The sequence below is a fragment of the Larus michahellis genome, chromosome 1 (assembly GCF_964199755.1).
Source record: "Larus michahellis chromosome 1, bLarMic1.1, whole genome shotgun sequence".
NCBI classification, from domain to species: domain Eukaryota; kingdom Metazoa; phylum Chordata; class Aves; order Charadriiformes; family Laridae; genus Larus; species Larus michahellis.
In genome coordinates this window covers 222,286,277-222,296,909 of record NC_133896.1, presented here as the reverse complement: position 1 = coordinate 222,296,909, position 10,633 = coordinate 222,286,277, and positions in this window count along the sequence as shown.

Here is a 10,633-nt window from a genome sequence, read left to right as displayed (position 1 = left end):
CCATCACTCCAGCGTTGCATCCTGCAGCACACCACGGAGGCTGGACGTGCTTCTCCAGCACATTTGATTCCAAACTTGCATAAATATGTGGCCTTATGGGCTGTCTCCAACATACTCTGAGAACGGAGTTATAAAGTAGGTCCTCAAGGGCACCGTGGGGGAGGCTACTGGTAAGCTGCAGAAACCTCTGCATTGCTCATCAGCCAGCAGGAACGGCAACAGCCTTCGCTCTCCCAAGGCTGGAAGCATTGGACTTGCGTACGGAATGCACTCTTGGCTTCCCTCAGCTCAATGCAGCCACTGGCATGAACTGGTGTGTCTCTGGGCATCCAAACAGTTAAGCAGAGCAAGTGACCCACATCATCTGTCAATCTGAATGTGCATGGTTCTCCTGAAGTCTTCCGTAAGGACATTCGCAGATGAAGAAAAAAGTCTCAGCATCTCTTAAGTGGCAGGGCGGTATTACACGCTCCCACCATTTTTTCTATTTTGCCCCTTTGTGTATTTTCCTTGGGGAAAAATAAATTTTTAAGAGAAAGCAGCAGGAAATTTCTAGCTGGCTCAGCTCTAGAGAAATTCCCCCAGATCTCATTTTTTTTGTGTTCCGCTCTGCATCCCCAAGCGTACAGACTGTGTTTGCTCAGTGTCTGTGTCCCTGCAAGTTCACTGTTGTGTGTGTTAATCTGCTTAATAATTCATCTCCAATGCAGTGACTGTTTGGCTGTTCAGATCAGATTTTTATATTCTAAACCCACTCTGCGTATTTGACGAGGTGATCCCTTCTGCTCATGCTGATGGGAAGAGTTTGCCGTTGACTGGATCAGCTTGCATATGCTTTTGCTCAGATTTGTTGATATTTCAAGGGCAGAATATTTCAAGGCCAGAATTTTCTCATCTTTTTGGATGGCGCTGAGATGAAAACAAAAAATGTTACATCTGGTGAGAGTTAATTATATTTCAAATCTGTTGCAAGTGATTTGGCTTGGCCTATAAATAACAAGTAGAACGTGCTCAGCGTTTGAAGACTGAGACTGTGCTTCCGTGGAAGTTGGTTTCGTAAGTTAATGGCTCCATGGAGGGATAGCAAGTGAGCTTTTGACAACCAGAAACCCCCTGCTGTGCTCTGGCTAAAAACGGGGATAGAACGGATAGAACTGAGACCAAAAGCAGCGTAGGATTAGATCCATTGAAGGGCAGAGTGCTGGGATGTCTGGCCTCGCACACAGAAGAAGGTCAGGTAAGAGGTCACTGTCTCTCCTCATTCAGTATTATCTTACACAGCTGAGAATCTTAAGCTCTGAACAAGCCCTGAAATCATTTTGGTTTTGCTTTTGTCTATATCATATATCAATTTACCATCATCTCTCAAGCATGAATTTCCTGTTACAGGAAGGGTAGTTTTACCATCCACGTGTTCCAGATGAGGAACCCAGGACACAGAAAGGAGACAGAATGGAATCAAGACTTTCAGAGTGTCAAGTCCGTTGTCTGCCGAAGGTTATGTGTTCTCTAAGCCTTCAGCAGCACGGAGAGGAGGTAGGCGAGTTGGGCAGCAGGCTTTTTCAATCGCAAGAGAACTCCATGCTGGAAACAACATTAGTTCACTGATGTCCAGAGGCAAGAGGCAAGAAGTGGTTGCCAAAACAGCCAAGAAAGAGATAAGACATCATTCATTTCCTGGGTGCCAAGTAAAAAAAAAAAAAAGAAAGGAAAAAAAGACAACAACCTGAATGTCTTGTATATTATTCTTCAATACAGGAAGCATTGTGTTAACTAACTTTGAAATTAACTCAATAAACCTGAAAAATCATGTGCTTTCTGACCATGCTGCTCATCAGTAGACTAATAAAATCTTATCTTGACACATTCTTGGCCACAGTCATGGGTTAGTGTCACCGATAACAGGATCTCTTGCATCCTCAGGCTGCTCATTAGTGCCATGATTTTCATGGTGAAACACTGGTGACAGGTAAATCCACAGCCAGGGTTGGGCAGGCCAGATCCATGCTCACCTCCTCCTTGACCTTAGGTACCTCTGTTGATTTAATAATTAAACACGGTGTGGTCATTAGATGGTCTCTGCAGATCAAGTCTGCCTCCAGAGAGGTCAGTGACAACGTGCCCATGGGTTTTTAATGCCCAGCACCTGCGTGAATTAAGAAATAGCAATTGCAATGGCTCAAAATATTTGTATGTGAATGTCTTTATGAAGTGAAGATATTTCCAAAGCAGTGGTGCTCATAAAGACCCGTAAAGCCCTTCTGCAATCCTGTTTATTTTCCTGAATGCCTGTGTTTTGTATTTCATGTCATGCCTACCGAGGTGGTACCTGCTATATTTCCTGCAGGACATAGTTACGTCTTTGCTGCACACATGGGTTGAAACAGAGTTGGACTGTAAAGACAACTAGTCCTTGAGATGATACGAGCTGTTGAGGTCACTGGGAAGTGAAGCTTCTCAACACGTGGTATTATCTTGTGAAAACACCCGGTAAGAGACACCCTGTCACATGAAGAACCCCACTGGTACACGAGACCAGGGAAGTCTGCTGGCTTGCATGAATTTAAGGATCTAAGGTTACAAGAGCACTGGTGTCAGTGTAAAAGCTGCATGAAAATGACTTTCAGGATCAGGTTATAGATGTATATTGTGACCTGTTCTTTAATATTTAATTATTTTTCTCCCTATGGAGGCATTAGGTTTTTAGAGACTTTACAAAGCAGGCAGCTTTTGCAAGTATAATGTCATTCAATGAGATTTGCCAAGTTACAAGGGATATTGAAAATTCATGCAAACACGAACCAACAAGATTCTTTGTGTAAATTGACTTACGATTGCTGTCTATTTGCATATAGGTATAATGTATTTTTCTCCTTCTGACTAGATGCTTCCTCTTCTCCCGTAATCCAACTTCCAAAACTTGTGGATGGCAGAGTTTTCACTTGACTCTAAAGTCTTTCACAGGCCCAGTGGGTGCTCCTAATCCTCTGAAGGACTCTGGGGAAGGAAAAGAATATTTTCTACAGCTACGGTTACGCTTCCTTCATCTTTTAATCTTATAAAGAAAGGTGACTTTTCTGGCCAAACTACATGAACAGGCTCGGCAGAAGGGGCTTAATTCTGAGTTCGGCCCCAAAGAGGATCTTTTTGCAAGTCATCTGTAGATGATCTGATTTCCCCTGGGTTTCAAGCACGGATGGGCATCTGGGGGTGTTTTGTAAGTCCTTGTACTTTTTGAGTGCAACAGCAGATTAGGTGCTTTTGGTGAGATCCACGAAGTTCTGGGCAGACATTTTGTTTCTGAAAAGGTTTGGTTTGGATGTGAGGCTGAGCGTCGGTGAAGGGGATGAGTCGTAAATGTTGGATGCTCAAGTTCACCAAGGTATCAAACTCTAGAGGTGGATCTCCTCATCACTTGTAGGTGTCTGAAGAGAATATGAAGTCTGCCCCAGCTTCTTTTCATGGGGTGAACCATTCCAGAGAGCTCCTTTATGTTAAAATAGCCTTGCGGAAAATGGAGGGGCTGAGAGAGGCCACTGCTTAAACTGACACTGTCACTGAAAGAAGTGAAAATGGAAGGACAGACCCAGGAGTCCGGTGATCTTCACTGTTGGGTATGAGTTTTGGGGAGACACAGATCAGAACTAGTATTTCTCAGGAATAGTCTATTTTGCGGTTAACAGAATCAAGCTGTTATTAGTAATAGCAGATTGTTAATTCATACAACGTACTCACCGTGTAGTTGACAGACACCCTCACTCATAGTTACGGGGGAGCCCAAGCCCAGCTGTGTACTCAGAAGTGCAGGGTCAAACTGATGCATGTGGCTGCTTGGTGGGTGTCTGGAGGATCCCTCTGAGAATACTCTGGTCTATCAGGGCTGTGTATATTCTTGCGTATAGCAGCCGTCACGCTCCTGGATGAGGTCTGAACCATGCAGCCCCTCATCGCTGCGACTGGGTGCTACTGCAGTGTCAGCAGACTCCTGTTCGCTAAGTTTATCAATTCTCCTGTACTACACGGCACTGCCAGTGTCTAGAGCAAATAAATCCCTGGGAGACTTTCAGGCACTACTTTCTCGGCACATACCTTCCCTCTCTTCTTGTTTTCTGGTGATGGCATCACCTGACCAGTGTTTTGTGAATTTTCATGAGGTCTGGATGTCCTAAAGAGCAAGCAAGGGAGAAAGATCAACCTTGAATCACCCAGCCAGGACCAGTCCATGAGGGAGGGATGGAAAGGTCCTTTCCTTCTGCCTGCTGGGCTTAGGCACCACGTATCGGACTGGAGCGTTTGGATTTTTTGACTAATAAGTAGAAATGGTATTGCCTTTAAAATAACGAGTCCTTAAAAAAAAAAAAAAAAATTTCATGAGTTTTTAGCCTGCAACTAGAATTCTAACCACTTTTAGTCTTAAGTTTCACTGGTGAACTTAAATGAACTTGAAATCTGCCCGCAGCTCTGGCACTAATGTGTCACTGATGGGGAGCAGTAACTGACAAAAGAGATAACGTGAATGCAGTCAGGGCCGCAATTCCTCAGCTAAAAATATGATTGACACTTTTTATTATTAGTTGAAAAACTCAACAGCTTAAAAAAGTGTGATAGGTAAACAGCAGTTTTTTACTGCATGCCTGAGCTGAAAAAGAAGCTTGCTGGGCAATTTTTGGCAGAAAACAACGTAAACTTACTATTACACTTGCAAACCAAGTGAGAAACAGTAAAAGTGCACTGTTGTAAGAAAAACATGTGTAGACTAAGCTTCACTTGATCTTTCATGGAAAATGGCACTTTATATTTCAACAGATTTTATTTTGCCAGATTTTTATGACTGTCATCTTCAATTTCTTCTTTTTCAAAACATCTTGCTGACATTTTTTGAGACTTTTTTACATTTTTTGAGACTGTCTTCAAGCTTCTGAAATCCCATCAGCATCTCTCACACCCTCATAGTCTACAGGGCTTGGCTGACAGTATTGCTGTAGTGTTGTCTTTTACATTATTCCACCGGTCTTTATGGCTGGAAAATGCTGAGGTCAAAATTTATGGTATTGTCCCTTGATGACATCAGATGAAAAATTTGAAATATGATTTTTAGGAGGTCTTCCTTTTTTTTTTTTTTTTTTTCTAATTCACGATGAGTAAGAAAAACCAGCCAAGAAAAGATGCCTGGATTCAGTGTGGGAAGGGAGATTTGCTTGTGTTAGAGGTATTATGCAAATGTGAACCATTTTGCAATATAGTCTTTAAGTTATGGGTTTTTAAGTCAGAGAGGGGGAATCCCATGGGTAACTTCACTGAGCAGGGAGAACCACGTCTCATATGTAAGAAGTATTGCTTACTGCTAAATTCAGAGACAGTGACGGGTATGGGGATGTGAGCTGGGTTCCTTTTCAGAACAAATGGGGTCTGGATTAAAGAAAACACCCCTGAGAAGCTGTTAGGCCACAGTCCTTCATAGAACCGCCACTGCTCTGTGGTGGCTACCTGGGGTTGTGCCATGGGACAGGCCACAGACTGGGTCTGTAGCCCTTGCTTTGACTACGCACAAAAAATATACATATCCCTTGGTTTAGCTGTCTGTGGTTAATGCTTAGTGCTAGTGGCCCTTGTAAATCACAGAATCATAGAATGGTTCAGGTTAGAAGGGACCTTAAAGATCATCTAATTCCAACCCCCCTGCCCTGCGCAGGGACACCTCCCACTAGACCCGGTTGCTCAAAGCCCCGTCCAGCCTGGCCTTGAAGCGGTGGAGGTGAGTATTTCAAATACAGGTTGCCATCTATTGCAAAGCTCCTTTACCCGTTTTGGAAGAAACCTTTTAGCCGATTATGCAAATAGTGCATGTTAAATAGCAAGATTAGCAAGAGCCCAGAGTCTCAGCTGGGGAGAGACAGAGGCAAAACAAGGAGGTTTGGCTGCTGTAAGTATCTCCAAGTGGATCAGATCGTGGTATCTGTAGTGTGATATTAAGTGTTTTGCCTGTTGGACGAGGGTTGTGGGAAGGTCTATTGGATTCCTGGGTGGAAAAAAGAGGGAAAGTGAAGATTCATAGCTCCAAAATAATTTTGGAGCTGTTTACTAGACAGCAAGGCGTTCGTTTGTGGTGTCCTCCAAAGGTTTTGAAGGCATTGGGCAGCAAGTTGTAGATGAAGAGTTTTAGTCCTCCCAGCATCCCAAGTTTTGGTGAGTCTTTCCTATGGGTTATACTTCAAATAGACCCATTTCTGGGCAGCCTCATTCTCCACTCCCATCCGTTCCTCTTCTGACCATGCTGATTTTAATTACCAAATTAATTTTCAGTCCCATTTTACAGATGTTGGTTTACTGTTAATCTCCCCTTAATCTGGCTGCTATTTTCTGTGTCATAATTCATTCTGCACGTCTTACAGTCTCTCTGGGCCATCACCGTGAACGGCTGGTTTCTATCAGTCCCTCTGTTTCATCACCTCAAATCTGATTTTCCTACAACTCGAAACATATCCAAACGTTTTTTATCTGAGCTATCTTCTTTTCCTTCATTTCTAGTTCTGCAGCACTTATTGTTTTCTGGTATAAACACAGATTATTTGAAAATACACAATTAAAATGACTCTTTCATGGTCATTAATTAGTAGAAAAAAGCTTCAATAGGTGTTTGAGAAGGAGAAAGTTTTTGGATACTTGGTATTTCTCAGAGGTACTTACTTCCAGATCACTTTTCAAATACACATTACTATTTGGGCAGTAAAAGTCTCTAGTCCCTGCTTTATAACACATTTGTCATTTATGTCCTACTTTCAGTGTTGGGTGGGAATTGATCTGTGTAAGTGTATGATATGGTCTCTTACTAATGGCTCACAAATCTCTCTCTCTGTCAAGTGAATGCCCATATCATATAATAAACTTCATATTCCACTGTGGAAACTTCTCAAGGGTCTTGGCAAAGCTGATCACACTGTCTGGAACAAATATTTTTTTTTTCCCCCATTAGTTGCTGGGTTTATCTAATCCAATCTTAGCTGGACCAAAAGATGGATTTTTTTTAAGGTGCTTTTATACTAAAAAAAAAAAAAAGAACCACCAGCTAATATGGCTTTGCTGTGGTCTTTCAGTCTGAAATGATCTATTCTGAGTCCTGAATGTCAAAATATGTGACATTTTTAAGCTGACATTTTGGGGGCATTATTTCTTCATGAAAAGTTCAAGCACATTTAACTTTCCATCTCTTTTTGACATGCAGCCAAAAGCCTGAAATTCCAAACTGGGCAGAAAATCTTTATTTTTGTTGTTGTTCTTTTTGTTATTGTCATCCTTCTATTCCTCATTGTCCTCTGATTTAATTCTGTCTGTGTAATTTAGGTCTGACACATGTCCCAGGACCAGCAGGGTCAGTAGCCAGTAAAGATACAATGCTGGGGGTGGCTGGGAAGGCGTGGATTTAGGATAACTCTTGTTACAGCCCCGACTCTGTCATTGGGTCAGCTTGTCATGGCCACACCAGCCCTTCAACTTTTCGTCCTGCTTTTTCCCTTTTAGGAAAAATGCAGTCAGGACTCATCCCCACCGATGAGGATGTCTTCAGGGCAGGACGTTGTTCAATATAACAGTGACCCACAGTGCTGCTGTAGCCTGTAAACCTGTGGAAATAGGATGAAGTGCTAAGAAGTACGTATTAGTGAAGAAGGTAGGTCTCTTGACGCATTTAGAAAGACCAGAGGTGCTTCGCACATTGTCTTGGCCAAATTCCAGCATGGCTGTTATTTAATATGTTACCGTTGTGCCTGTAAAGCTTTATTAATGTGAAATGGACACTGAGTTATTTTCAAAGAACTTGTAGCCCTCCAGCTCAAGAGTGCTGGGATAGGGCAAAATCAGGCAAGATGCGATGGCCCTTTTTCTCTTCTCCTTTCCTCCAGTTTCTATATCATTGCCCGGTGTCTGGATTCATAGCATTTATTGGGACTCCAGCCTGTACAGCTGTTCGCCATCAACCCTCCATGGCTGGTGGCAAATGATGCTGTCACCATGGTTTGGTCACTGCTTGCAAGTGCTGTGACCTGCATGTTCAGAAACATCTGAGAGCAAGTCAAGCCAAATTGATTAGCAGATCCATGGTGTGGAGAAGCCCACGAGCCAGACACAAGCATCCCAGCTGCTGTTCAGAGGGAGCCTGGACGTCGTAGACTCATAAGGGAAGCTTTCTAGCCTCTTTTGTTCCTTCCCGGAGGGGTTTCTGGTTGCCATGCCTGCCCACCCTGGTTAATTAGCTAGCTCCACCTAGGGAGCAAAGCACAGAGGAATATTTCTTCCTCTTTGAAGGAGGCTGGAGAAGAAGAGTAGCCAAAGCACCTTAATTTATTCTACAGTATTATTCATTCTGCTTTGCTTTGTTTTTCTTGAAGCAAAAGGAAGTGATTGTAGGGAAGTGATGGTGCCTCTGTACTCGGCACTGGCGAGGCCTCACCTCAAGTGCTGTGTTCAGTTCTGGGCCCCTCTGTACAAGAGGGACATTGAGGTGCTGGAGCGTGTCCAGAGGAGAGCGACCAGGCTGGTGAGGGGTCTGGAGAGCAGGTCATCTGAGGAGAGGCTGAGGGAGCTGGGCATGTTTAGCTTGGAGGAGAGGAGGCTGAGGGGAGACCTCATTGCCCTCTACAACTCCCTGAAAGGAGGGTGCAGAGAGGTGGGTGTTGGCCTCTTCCCCCCAGGTGAATAATGACAGGACCAGAGGAAATGATCTGAAGTTGCGGCAGGGGAGGTTTAGAGTAGATATTCGGAAGAATTACTTTACTGCAAGAGTGGTCAGGCACTGGAACAGCCTGCCCAGGGAGGGGGTTGAGTCACCATCCCTAGAGGTGTTTAAGAAATGTCTAGATGTGGCACTTCAGGGCACGCTCTAGTGGCAGAGATTGTAGGTTGTTTGGTTGGACTCGATGATCTCAAAGGTCCTTTCCAACCATGAAGATTCTGTGATTCTATGAAATACTGTCCTGAGAGACTAATGCTCCCTGTGAGAAGTTCTAACTCTTGATAGCGCTTTGGATGACATCCTCAGGCTCTGGAACTTTTGGCTTCACAGCCTCCTTCCTCCCTCTTTGTGCGTGGCCAAGCCTTCCTCTGTCACTGGCTTCTTCTATTTGCCTCACCTCCATGTTCTCTCTTCATGCCTTTTCTACCTCTGCTCAAACAAAGGCAGTTTTTATGGCCTCTGCAATGAAACATCGCTCTCCTGTCATTTTTTGGTTGTTCCCTGCCTGAACTTCTTGCACCTCCGGCTAAAAAATAGCAATAAAAGTGCTGTGGTTTAAATTATTTCTCGCCTACGCTGTCCTAGTACAACAGAGATCGTGCGGGTAGCGGGATAGTGCGAGGCAGCATTATTACTTCCTTGCACCGTGGGCACACATCAGACAGAGACGAATTCCCTAATCATACACCAAATGGGCAGCAAGCGTCACCGAGGGAAAATATAAATCTTTGGCGATGTTTCTATGGGAAGCTTGGGAAGGCTTAGCTCTAGCTGCTATCAAGAGAATTAATTCCTAAACAACCTGTACCTCCAGCACTCCAATGACTCTGGTCTAGCCAAGGTGGCAAACCCTCCATGAGATACCACTGCCTGTGTGTGTATGCTCCTCTTTCCTCCCACAAGCCTTCCAGCCAGGCTGGGCGATCCGGTGGGACACTAGCTTCATCACATTGAATCTCAAGACAGCTATAGAGAAAATGCATTGTAGGCATTCCTTGCCCTGGGGTGGGCAGTGGTGGGTACATACTGCCTGCATACCTACGTGAGGGACCTTGAAGAGCTGCCCTGTAAAATTTTACCTCACGAGAGCGTGGGCGTCCAAATGTTGCAGAGTTTCTGGGCTCTGGACTGCAGATTTGTAGGTGGGAACGTGGTGCTTGCGCTCCAGGGTGGGACATACGGCGCTGCAGCTATTCTGCAGAGCCAGTGGAGCTGGCTTAGGGTGATGGGTTGGGACGTCGGTATGGATGGGACCTTCAGAAAGCATGTGTGAGCAGTGAGATTGTGCCTTGGCTGCGCGAGTCGCACACTATGGTGCCTCGATTCCTGCTTAAGGGAAGGCAGTTGCTATATTTGGGGCAGAAATTTGTGTTCCCTGAGGATTTCTCTCCATGAGCAAAGGCTCCGTTAACTGGCTTCTTCCGTAGGACTATGAATTACCCCTTGCCTTGTCCCTAGTGTTTTACTTCAGGTTCTTTAATGCATTGCAGTTGGTATTTGCCCTATCTAACGTTATGCTCAGAGACCCTTTCGTCTCCATCTGTAACTCTGCGGTTAATAGAGTGAATCGGGCACTGAGTAACATGAGACCTTCCTCCTCCCACACCTCGCCATCAACTCTGTCTGGGGCCTATGGCCTCACTTATGTACCTGCTATCGTTGATGAGATTGCCATCCCAAATCCAACCAGTTGAATATCCACTTACCTCACGTCCATACACTGCGCCCATTCCCCAAATCCAGTTCCACTGTGGACTAAAGTCAGGCGAACACCTAAGCTCGTTGAGTTGGGAATGCGCCTTCTGCCGATTGCCTTGGAGTCGGCAGTCCGCAGGGCTTTTCCCTGTTTAGCAGACACAGCCTCAGAAGAGTGTTTTCCTTCTCATTTGGTATCTCTTAAATAGG